Source organism: Bacillus rossius, chromosome 1, assembly GCF_032445375.1.
Source record: "Bacillus rossius redtenbacheri isolate Brsri chromosome 1, Brsri_v3, whole genome shotgun sequence".
Lineage (NCBI taxonomy): Eukaryota > Metazoa > Arthropoda > Insecta > Phasmatodea > Bacillidae > Bacillus > Bacillus rossius.
In genome coordinates this window covers 109,542,288-109,554,376 of record NC_086330.1, presented here as the reverse complement: position 1 = coordinate 109,554,376, position 12,089 = coordinate 109,542,288, and positions in this window count along the sequence as shown.

Below are 12,089 nucleotides of genomic sequence, written 5' to 3'. Positions count from 1 at the left end.
AATACTAATTTGGGGCGGTTTGCGTTACGTCACACGTTTCACTACTGAATTTAGGCTGAAGGCCGCAAGGGTTGCACTCACAGCTGTTTTAGTAGAAGCTGCACGTGAGTGACCCGGGCACTCCTACGTCGCACTCTATTAATTAGGGGCTTTTGTTTGTTTCTGATTACTTTATTATTGTGTGGGGAATTTTGTAGACACGGGAGTGCGTTGCATGCGTAATTAAAATGGTTTGCTATTCTCTACCTTGGGCTGCGGTCCGCTCACTTGACTCAGGTGGGCCATGGCTAGGGGTGCTTTCCGTTAGCGAAGCCGAGTACTGGCGGGTGCAGGTCGGGCTTTGAATTTAGGATGTGGAATTTTAACTCGAGGGTGGGGTTCTCGGCCTCGTGGCTGCAGGCAGGGACGCGTCGACAAAAGGCTCCCCGGGCTGTTTAGGCCACCCAGGACGCCGTGATGATTAAGAGCCAACACTTGAGTATAACTGAAATTATTAACACATCACATGGTACATGGCGCCGTCATGCTACTGGCCGTATCATCTTCTACCTTTTAATCTCCGCACACGCAGCTCTCGAATGGCATCACTGATTTTCGTTGGCGTCGTCTGGGTTCTCGTGTTCGAGACCGGGCGCGTATCCTAACAGGAAAGTGGCTCTTATTGAAATTACATTCCGGGAGGCCATCAGGCTAGCTCTGCGTCTAACCAAATTTGGGTTCTGTAATTGTGTGCCCCTGCGTGGCCCGCTAAGACCATCGGCGACGTGTGTGGTTGGAGGGATCCCTGGCTGTTAAAACATCACAGGCCCTGTGCAGCATAACACACTGATTCCTAGCTGGAATAGGAAGACTCAACACCTTAACGTAAGCGGATTCGTACTTTATACTGTCGGTGACACGTCGCGCACAGAGTGTGCAGAGTGGACGTTTAATCAGCTTAACAGTTACAATTACAGTTTACACTTAAACGGCATACATTTAATTACCCTACGGAATTCAATTGAATTAACAATGAGTGCTTTGACACACTGTCACTAATTTAAGCCCTCGTGCCAGTCGAGGATAAGGGGGAGGTTAATTGGAGACTGCCAATCCCGAAAATTGTTAGTGTGGCAGCACCCAGGTCCACCTGTGTGGACCGCTGTCCACAGTTAAATTAGATGCAAGTTCTATGCGTAGCAGTCGTCGGTGCCTGTGCACTCGACGTTTAACAAAAAGTCACTTGTAGCGGGAGTCGGCCCATGCCGTATATTGAACTTCCCTCCGTAATGTCTAGTACGGCGAGTTTATCATTAAGCGGCTGGGTTAGGCCCAACACCGTAAAAGGACCGGGGAAGCACAGGGAGTTTACGCAACGAAAAAATATTCGGTTTAAATGATTATAGTTACCAGCAATAATGTTCAGGGGAGACAAAGGGTGATGACTCCCCGTGGAACGCACATCCGCCCCGGTCCGCGAGTCGCTGGTATGTACTGGTGTTTGCCTTGGCTTGAGGAAAGGTCTCAGCGTTCTCTCGCGCCAAAGTTTCTAAAGTTCCGTTATTCGGAAATTATTATTTTAATAACAAGAAACTGAGAGTGGCTCTAAATTCGTACATTATAATTATTAATGATCAATCTAATTGGCAGATGCTCTTTAAGAATAATGGTTAGCAAATTTACATAAATTAAGTTTAAATAATGATGCCGACCGCCAATGCTCCTCTATGTCGCATAGAACGCTATGCCTCATCAACGTCTCACAAACGCGTGTGCACCGAACGCGCTCGTGCGCGCAACAAAGTGTAGTTTGTGCAACGAGGTGAACGCAAGGCAACGAGTGCTACGTCGGTGGAAGGATCCAGCCGGGTGTGGCATATCCCTCTGCCGAACTACAACAAATGTAATAATGTATATTTTTCCACAGGTTTTTATTAGACATTATTTTCATCAATTAATATTTCAGTCCCTTCAAAATCATGTTTCACCATGCGCCTTGTCCCGAACCTGGCCGATTCAGTTTCCCGCGAAATTCACACGTTTCCGGGGGAGGGCCGGCGGGGGGAAGGGGGGTCGCACGCGGCGATACCGGCAGTGTTCTTCAGGAACTCGGATAGGCCGGCAGCCTTCGCGCAACGCGGAACTATCAACTGTGGCTTTCACCGATATGTAGCTTCAATAGTTTAAATCTTTCTTAATCGTTTATGTACAGTTCCGCGGTCGGCCTCAATTTACCATGAGGTATTTCACTTAAATAAATCAGTGCTCCAAGATGGGTGTTCAACGTATTACGTAAGTACTGTGGGGAAGTCTATGAGACGTTACGACGGCGCTTCACGCGACAACTTAGCTTAACGGCTGTTTAGTTTTAGCCCGCACGGGGCAGCCAGAAGGCGACAAGTGCCACCAAATGTACTAACGAATCAGTCCCTGGGACATGTCTAGGAATCACGTAGAGTCGCCGGAGATACGGGCCTACCTGCCAATAGCCCAGTATAATAAGTATCGTGTAATAGTGAAGTGTTTTGTTCGTCAAGGTATTATTTGTCATGTTAGAGTTTATTTTGTAATCGCCGCATCATGTACGTCCTTCACGCGCAGTAAAATCTTGAGCCGCCACTGAGGAAGTGGGCTGCACGTGTGACTATTCGATACGAGACAACCGTTCCGGCCAGAACGGGCAGCACTATGTATAGGGGTGGGCCGTAATAAATTCGTCAAGTATCCACCAGTAACTTTGTGTTCTTCTCCAGGCGTCCCGAGTGGCCATATGGGCTCGGGGGGCCCTACTGCGTTAACCCCTACCTCTAGCCACAAGGCCGAACCCTCCCTGAGATCTCGAACCCAAACAAAAATCACCTAAAAATCATAGGAAGTAGCGGGGACGGCGTCAAAATGGTACCCGACTAGTGTGTCTTTCTTTTTTTTTTTTAATAATTTTAAATTCTTTTAAATTCATAGTGCTTCAAAATTAGTATACCAGTAAGGGCTCGAGTAGGAACAAAGGAATCGCGCGGAAACGGACGCGACGCCCAGACGGCCAAAGGAGCGGGCACCTGGCGATAGGTGCGTGTCAAATTACGCGCAAGACGTGATAAAGGCGCGCATCAGGTTACACGCCAGGCACGATAACGGCTGTGAGAGCGGAAGTCCGCGCGCCTTACACAGGGATCGGGTGGCGCAGATGCGGCGCTGCTGCGCGCATCGACATGAGCCGTGAAGGAGCCGTGAGCATAGACATGGAAGGAGTACGTCATGCATGCCTTCTACCAGGCTTGCCGGTAAATCATGCCGCGCTGGGACATTCGCCATATGTACCTGCGACACCGAGAAGAAGCCCAAAACACACGTTGACGTCGGAAAACCAGGGCCGACGTCTACACTTAAGTGCGGCCCAAGAGGGTGTAATCGGCGGCCCGATGAGGTGGCGTTCTACCATCAGTGCGGCACCGTGAGGCACCGCTCGTGCACCGAGGCCCGGGAGTTCCTCAAATTTAGGAATGGGCTGTTCATGTGCCACGCGTGCGAGCTCGCGCTGGACAGACCGCCAGGAATGCCGGCGTCCCCTATAGCACCGCGCCCCGGCGGCACTCTCAAACTACCGGAGTTCGCAGGGCAGGAGCAAGAGGACCCCGGAAAGTTCCTACGGACATGCCAGGACAGGCTGGTCCGATACTCGGTTTCTACAGATGAGTGGACGGAGAAGGTGTGCGATCAGCTGAGGGGGTTTGCCCTGGACTGGTGGGCCACAGCCGGAGAATACGGCATACAGTGGGGTGACTATGCTGACAGACTGGAGGAACGTTTCAACGACGCCCGGGCCCGGGCCCGGTGTCAACAAACACTGTTCTGCCGGCCTCAGGAGGTGGAAGATAGCGCTGAAGCCTTCAACAGGTCCAAGGCGCGGCTCCACCGACGGCTGGTGGGAGGGGAGGACAACAGCAGCATGCTAGGGGTGGTCGTCCAGCTGATGCTGCCCGAACTGCAGTCATTCCTCAGGGCCGCCATTGACAGGGGCCTGGAGACGTTCGCGCGGTTGGCGAACGAGGTGGAGCACGACGTGCAAATCGTTCACCGCGGCCGCGAGCCATCTGCCCGACGGCCAGGAGCGTCACCACCTGCGTTAGCGGCACCCGAGGACTCCAGGGCTCTGGTACCGTGTGTGGCACCAGCGCCGAGGCAACAGGGGGAGCAGCCGCACCGACGTGCCGCAACCAGGGAAACCACCGGACACCAAACGAGTGGTCCCCGCGCTGTAAGTACTGCCGCTAGGAGCAGTATCACTGGCACGATGTTTGCTCCACGCGGGCAGCTGTCTGGCAAGCCCGTGGGGTGGGCAGGCCCACGTCGGGAAACGCCTGCTAGGGGGTAGTGCCATGGCTGGCCACTGTTCCTGGATTCCTAGCCCGGCCTCCACTGTCACAACGGCGCGCCCCGTCAGGACGAACGGGCACCGCCCGCCCGACCCGTCAGCGGCCCGCACCGGGTCGTCGGCGAGCCACACCGGACACCAGGTGGCCCCGGCGACACCGGCAGCACCTGCGGTGCCCTCTGACACACCAGCACGCCCACTCACGACGGACGGGCGCCGCTCACCCGACCCGTCAGCGGCCCACACGGGGTCGTCGGCAAGCCGCACCGGACACCAGGTGGCCCCGGCGACACCGGCAGCACCTGCGGTGCCCACTGACACACCAGCACATCCCCTCACGACGGACGGGCGCCGCTCACCCGACCCATCAGCGGCCCGCACCGGATTGTCGGCGAGCCGCACTGGACACCAGGTGGCCCCGGCGACACCGGCAGCATCTGCGGTGCCCTCTGACACACCGGCACGCCCACTCACGACGGACGGGCGCCGCTCACCCGACCCGTCAGCGGCCCACACGGGGTCGTCGGCGAGCCGCACTGGACACCAGGTGGCCCCGGCGACACCGGCAGCACCTGCGGTGCCCACTGACACATCGGCATGCCCCGTCACGACGGACAGGCGCCGCTCACCCGACCCGTCAGCGGCCCGCACCGGATCGTCGGCGAGCCGCACTGGACACCAGGTGGCCCCGGCGACACCGGCAGCACCTGCTGTGCCCACTGACACACCGGCACGCCCCGTCATGACGGACGGGCGTTGCTCACCCGACCCGTCAGTGGCCTGCACTGGGTCGTTGGCGAGCCGCACCGGACACCAGGTGGCCCCGGCGACACCGGCAGCACCTGCGGTGCCCACTGACACACCGGCACGCCCCGTCACGACGGACGGGCGCCGCTCACCCGACCCATCAGCGGCCCGCACCATGTCGGCGAGCCGCACCGGTCACCAGGTGGCCCCGGCGACACCGGCAGCACCTGCGGTGCCCACTGACACACCGGCACGCCCCGTCACGATGGACGGGCGCCGCTCACCCGACCCGTCAGCGGCCCGCACTGGGTCGTCGGCGAGCCGCACCGGACACCAGGTGGCCCCGGCGACACCGGCTGCACCTGCGGACCGCCTCATGGGAGCGGCAGCGCCCCTGGAGCAGTGCGGTGAGTCGTTCCAATTAGGGCAGTTGGGACCTGGGGCGGGCCAGTTACTCAGGATTCCCATCAGGATGAATGGACAGCCAGTGCATGCCCTTGCCGAAACGGCCGCCAGCCATATGTATGTGTCAGCTCAGTACTCGAGCTTACGGGACATTGACTCATGTGCGGAGGAGGTACATTTAGCGACGAAGGGGGCAACATCTCTTATTGTCGGTCGCACGAACATCACTTTCTCCATCAGGGATCATGTCAGCCACACAGCAGCACTAGTCATAGAGGGGCTATGGGAGACACTAATCTTGAGGCTGCCTTGGCTAGCGCAGGAGGATGCCACTGTGGCGGTCAGGGAGGGGAGACTACATGTTGGCCATCACGAGCGGCGCACAGTTTACAGCCTAGGCTATCTGCCACCTGCTGATCAGGGGACGCCTTTCACGCTCGCGGACCTGAGAAACGGTGTACCCGCGGCTCATGTAGAGCTCATAAATAGTGTCCTGTCCCAACAGCCACAGGTGTTTGCGGCCACAGACATGCTCCGCCGTACCACAACCACAGAGCCCACCATCCCCACCTGACCTCACCAGGCCCAGTTCGTGAAGCGTGAAGCCGTACGGGTTCGGACAAACCGAAAGGCATGTCATGCAGACCCAAATCACAGAAATGCTGCGCGATGGAGTCATCGAACCTAGTAAATCGCCATACAACTGCCAGATTGTCATGGCGAAAAAAACGATGGCTCCATGCATTTCTGTGTTAATTTCAAACCAGTAAATTCTGTAACCATTCCCGCCCCACCACCGCTAATCAACATAACAGGCGCTTTGGCAGGGCTGGGCGATGCCTGCATCTTCACGTCCCTGGACCTCAAGTCTGGGTACTGGCAGGTGCCCGTACGTCCAGAGGACCACCCGAAGATTGCGTTCACTGCACCTGACGGCCGACGGTTTCAATTCTGTGCCATGCCGTTCGGGCTGATGGACGCCCCCGCGAACTTCCAGGCCATGATGGTACGTGTGTTAGACGGGTAAGCGGGCGAGTTCGCTGCCACGTACTTGGATGACGTCATATTTGGTCACGGTCGTGGGAGGACCACGCCCGGCACCTAGGCCTGGTCCTAGAGCGGCTGGCCAGACACGGCCTCACGTGCGCCCCCCAGAAATTCCACGTGGGCGTGGCTGAGCTGGAGTACTTGGGGCACATAGTGGACGCTTAAGGTTGCGGCCTCTGCCAAAGCACCTGAACCTTATTGAGTCAAAACCCACCCCACGAACCCGCAAGCAGCTGCAGAAGTTGATGGGCCTTCTCAACTGGCTGCGATCATTCATTCCTCATTTCGCCAGTATCACAGCCCCGATGACGGACTTGCTGTCACCCAAGCTCCGGTTTCAGTGGACCAGCGGGGCGGACGCCGCAATGGACACGGTAAAAAGGCAGTTCCGCGAGTGCCACCAGCTCGCCTGTCTGCAGCCTGACCTTCCCCTGTTCCTTCAGACGGACACCAGTCAGGAGGGGATGGGTGCCATTCTGTACCAGGTGGGGGACAAGGGCATGCGCCGGGTGGTGGAGTACGCCAGCGCCAAGTTCGGCCAGCCCGAACGGCGGTACCATGTGAACGAGCAGGAGTGCATGGCCGTCTTTTGGGCTATGCGCTGCCACCGCCACCACCTGGAGGGCCGCTGGTTCACGCTTCGGACGGACAGCCAGTGTCTCCACTGGCTGGACTCCGCTCAGGGCCACAAGTCGAAGTTCACGAGGTGGGCGCTGATGCTCCAGAACTTCGACTTCGCGGTCGAGCACGTCCCGGGACGGGACAACCAGTTCGCCGACGAGCTGTCGTGCCATCCCGACCCACACAACACCTTTCAGGATGACCAGGACTGGGAGGGGCTGTTGCCGCCAGAGGGAGTCACGCCACCAGTCACTCTGGGGGAGGCTCCCGCAACCATGTTTCACATCCCAAGGGCCCCCGACCATCCCGCCGTCTTGCCTGTGGGGACTTTGAGCGACTTAGTGGAGTTCGTGAAACAGGCCCAGCGGACAGACGACCCCACACTGGCCGAGGTGCGGTCATGTGGGGAGCAGGCTCACCCCTACCACAGGTGCATAGACGGGGTTTTGGAGACCCGGGTACCAGGGAACATGGATGCCTGGCGCTCTCATGTGCCGCTCGGTGCCCGTGAGCAGGTCATGGGCTTCCACCACATGCACGAGCTGGCGGGTCACCCGGGTGCACACCAGACACAATTAGACGTCCATAAGACCTTCCATTGGCCGGGGGTGACGCGGGACGTTCGGGACCTGGTGCAGTGCTGAAAGCAGTGCCAGCAGAGGAAGACAAGGCGGTCTGATGGAGTTGAACAGCAGCATCCCCGCCGGCCCTGCGACCCATTTCACACCCTGGCCCTGGACATAATGGGGCCCTATCCGCAGACCACCCGGGGAAAGAGGTTCTTGGTCGTCATCACTGACATTTTCAGCCGGTGGGTCGAGGCCTTCCCGGTGTCCAATGTGAGCGCCGGAACCATAGCCGCCCTGCTGGACCATGTAATCTTCCCACGGTATGGTTTCGCGCGCGTGTTCTTGACGGACAACGGCTGTCAGTTCAGCAGGAGGCGCTGGCGAGCTGACTGTTGCCGATGGGGTCTCGACCACCACACCACCCTCATCTACCATCCCCAGGCCAACTCCACTGAAAGGAGAAACCAGGAGGTCAAGGCGCAGCTGCGGCTAAGGTTGGGGGACGACCACTCCAAGTGGGACGTACACCTGCCGAAGCTGCTGTATTGTCTCCGGCCCCGCACCAACGCCATCACCGATCATTCCCCTGCCGAGCTCCTGTACGGGAAAAACTTGGCATTGCCCGGGGAAAGCAGGGTGGCCGACATCGCCATGGGCACGGTGGTGCGCCCGAATCGTGAGGAGGGGAGGGAGTACGCCAGACAACAACAGGCCCAATTCCTGGCGGCCCACACGCCCCTGAGTAGTCACCCCCCACCTCCGATCCAGCCAGGTCAGCTGGTGTACGTCAGACAGCATAGAAGGTAGCGGGGACGGCGTCAATAATAAGAGTCACACCAGAGACTATTCATCACTTGTTGACTGCTCCAGTGGCTAGTTACACATAAGAAACAGGGAGGTAATGTTTACATTAACACAACACTAATTAATTCAGGCTGAAGGCCGCAAAGGGGGCACTCACAAACATGTGTAATGTAAGTTCACACATGAGGGACTGGGGCACTCCTGTGTCGCACTTTCCTTAGGCGGGGGTTTTAATTACTAGTGTGGTTGTTATTAAATTATGTTTGATCATTCGTGAACAGGGGTCGTGATGTTTAATTAAATAGTCACAGCACTTGATTCTACCTTGTCCTCAGGGGCTCGCCTGACTCGGGTGGGCCATGGCTAGGAGTGCGTTCCGTTAGTGGGGTCGGATACTGGCGGTTGCTGGTCGGGCTTTGGGGTGGCTTTGGGGTGGCCTTCGGCCGGACGACGTCGTCTTGCGGAAAACAGCGAAATATCAATCTAAGGTTGCAGACTATCCTGATACTATCGATACGAATGGTGGCGGCGCGTGACATGTCGGGAGGCTAACGTTAAGATCTCGCCGGACGGCGGAGCAGTTGAGTACACAGGACTAAATAATTAAAATGCCTAAAGTTACCCTAGAGAATTATTAAGTTGCAAAGTACATGTGGCGGATGCTTCCACACTTAACACGCCCTTGGCACAGGCAGACACCACATGCAGCTGATGGCCGAAACTAACACTAGAATTACCACCGTATGCCTAATCCTGACATGGAAGCGTTCTGAGGAGCGAAATTAATCCGTTAAGATTTACAGTTCAGGTTGGATTGGAAAATAGTTACCAGAGTTCCGTCCTTTCTGTGGTGTAGCGGACAAGAATTCTGCGCGCGAACGCGGCGGTATCGGTGGCACGGAAAACTTACACGCGGCCGCTGCACATTTCAGAAACTGAGTCGTTAATAAATGTCGCTGAACGCGTTTAGCTACAAAGCGGCCCCGCGTGGGCAAAGTCCAGACTCCTAGCGGATTTACTACAGCATGAAGTGCGGGCCCATCAGCGTGGTACCCTTAACAAAGAGAAATTACGTAACACAACAAAATGCTCATGTCTGAGCCATAGTCAATTATTTAAGAACCGCGCTGAATATCCACGGTTGGTTTGGGCCGGCCGTGGAGCGGATAAAAAATTATTAAGGAAATTTACCTATTGAACACTACATGTCGGTTTTGGCGCGAAAATGAATTCTCCACACGCTCAGGGCTGCCGGCTCTGTTGAGTGCTTGACTGCAACTGCCGCTTCCTGGTGACCCGTCTAAGAGGGTTTGACCACCGGCAGAAGGATACGGAGCGCGGGATGATGGTGACAGCCAGCATTATGACGAGAATGCGCCCGAATCAACATTACTTTATTAATTAAAGTTTTTAAGAATATAAAATTTTTAGTTTTTTGTTTGACATAAAATTACGTGGGAACTATGTTTTGATAGCGCAACGCCACACCCAGCCGGGCGCGTCACACAACACCGCAAGCCGGGATTATTTCCCGGCGTTTTACTCACTGCCCTAACTCACTCTACACTACACGCACGGCCGCATTCGTTGCACATGCCCTAGTCGGGTGTTGAGGACACACAATGGCCTGTGCGACCAGAGGGAGCACCAACGGGCGCCATCAATGTACATCTGCGCAAAAAATGTTCTCTTTCAAGTAATTCCACCTGAGCACTTCCTGGGTCCACTTTTTTGTTCCACCCAAGTGCCACTCTTTAAGCATACTACATAATGATCACACATGTGCCAAGTGACTTTTAGTGTCTTGTTAGTGCATGGGTTAGTGTATTCGTATTTTTTGGTAGCTTGTCCATCGAGGTATTGTCGCTATCCAGTATATTGTTAAGTGTGTAATTCTTAAGGGAGGAGTGGAATAGATTCAATGGATAAATCTTGATGATAGATGCAGATGACCAAAGGGGAAAGCTCAAGTTTGGGGGAGAGTAAAGTATTTTAAGGAATCTTTGGTACAATTTGAACCATTAATTCATTTTATATAACAATCGATCAATCAAAATACGCTGTTAGTAGCTATTTATAGGGTATTTGTGGTGGTAGATATCCCAGATGGAGAATGCATTATATAATAATAATAATAACAATTACACCTGCAATTGGGCTTCCGCCCGGTGGCAAGGAGTTCCCACCCCCCAACTACCATCACTCCTCCCCCCTCTGGAGCCTCCTTCGTAAGTCCTTCCCTCCTCCCAGATCCAGTGTCCTCCCCTCAAGTTCGTTCCACTCTCGCCCCGTCCTCACAAGGAATACCTGTCTTCCTCTCTCTGTCTGTCTCCATTCTCTCTGAATCTTCCACTCATGATCCCTCCTTCCTCGATACAGCCCTCTGTGCAACCTAGCTCCCAGCTTTCCCCAGCCCCCCTCCCCCCCACGAATTACCTTATTCAATCTCACCAGCCTTTCCACCTTTCTCTTTTCTTGCAGCGTGGCCCACCCCAGCTCCTTCATCATCACCGATGGTCTGTGTGTTTCCCCCATCCTGCCTTCGCCTTCCCTTCTCCTCCACATATTCATCACCCATCTCGCTGCCTTGCGCTGCACCCTCTCCAACTCCTCAATTTCCTTCTCCACATAGGGGTCCCACACCGCCGCGGCATACTCCAACACTGGCCGTACCAATGTCACGTAGGCCTTTTCCTTTACATTCCTACCTGTCCCTTTCAGTGTCCTGCTAAGCAGCCCTAGCACCATTCTGCCCTTCTTCACCACCTTCTTGACCTGCTTTCCCCACCCCAAGTCGTTCTGCAGGATCACTCCCAGGTACTTATACTCCTCAGCTTCCTGGATCACCTGTCCCTTCCAGCAGTACACTTTTCCCTCCACCCTTCTCTTCCTCGTGAACCTCACCACCTTTGTTTTCCCTACATTTATACCCATTTCGTTTTCCCTCGACCAGCACTCCAGTTTCTGCAAGTCCTCTGCCAGGTGCGCCCCTTCCCCCACAGTTTCATAGAGCACACAATCGTCCGCAAACAACCGCAGTCTACTTTTCAACCCCTCCCCTACATCATTCATCATGATCAGGAAGAGCAGGGGTCCCATGACACTGCCTTGTGGCACCCCTGACATCACATTTCCCTCTTCTGACCATTCCTTACCCACTCTCACTCGCTGGATCCTGTCCCTCAAGAAGTCCCCTGTCCAATTTACCACTCTCCTGTCCTCTATCAACCCCTCCACCTTTTCCATCACCCTCCTGTGCGGCACCCTGTCAAACGCTTTCTCAAAATCTATAAAAATAGCGTCTACCTGCTTCCCCTCATCCACTGCCTCCACCAAGTCCTCCAACAGCCCCGCCATCTGCGTTTCACAGGAGTAACCCCTTCGGAAGCCGTGCTGCCTCTCATCCATCCAGTCCCTTTCCTCCACCCTCTCTACTATATACTTCACTACCAGCCTCTCCATCACCTTGCCTACGTTAGACGTCAAGCTGACCGGCCTATAGTTTGCCGGGTGTGCCTTATTCCCACTCCCTTTATATATGGGCA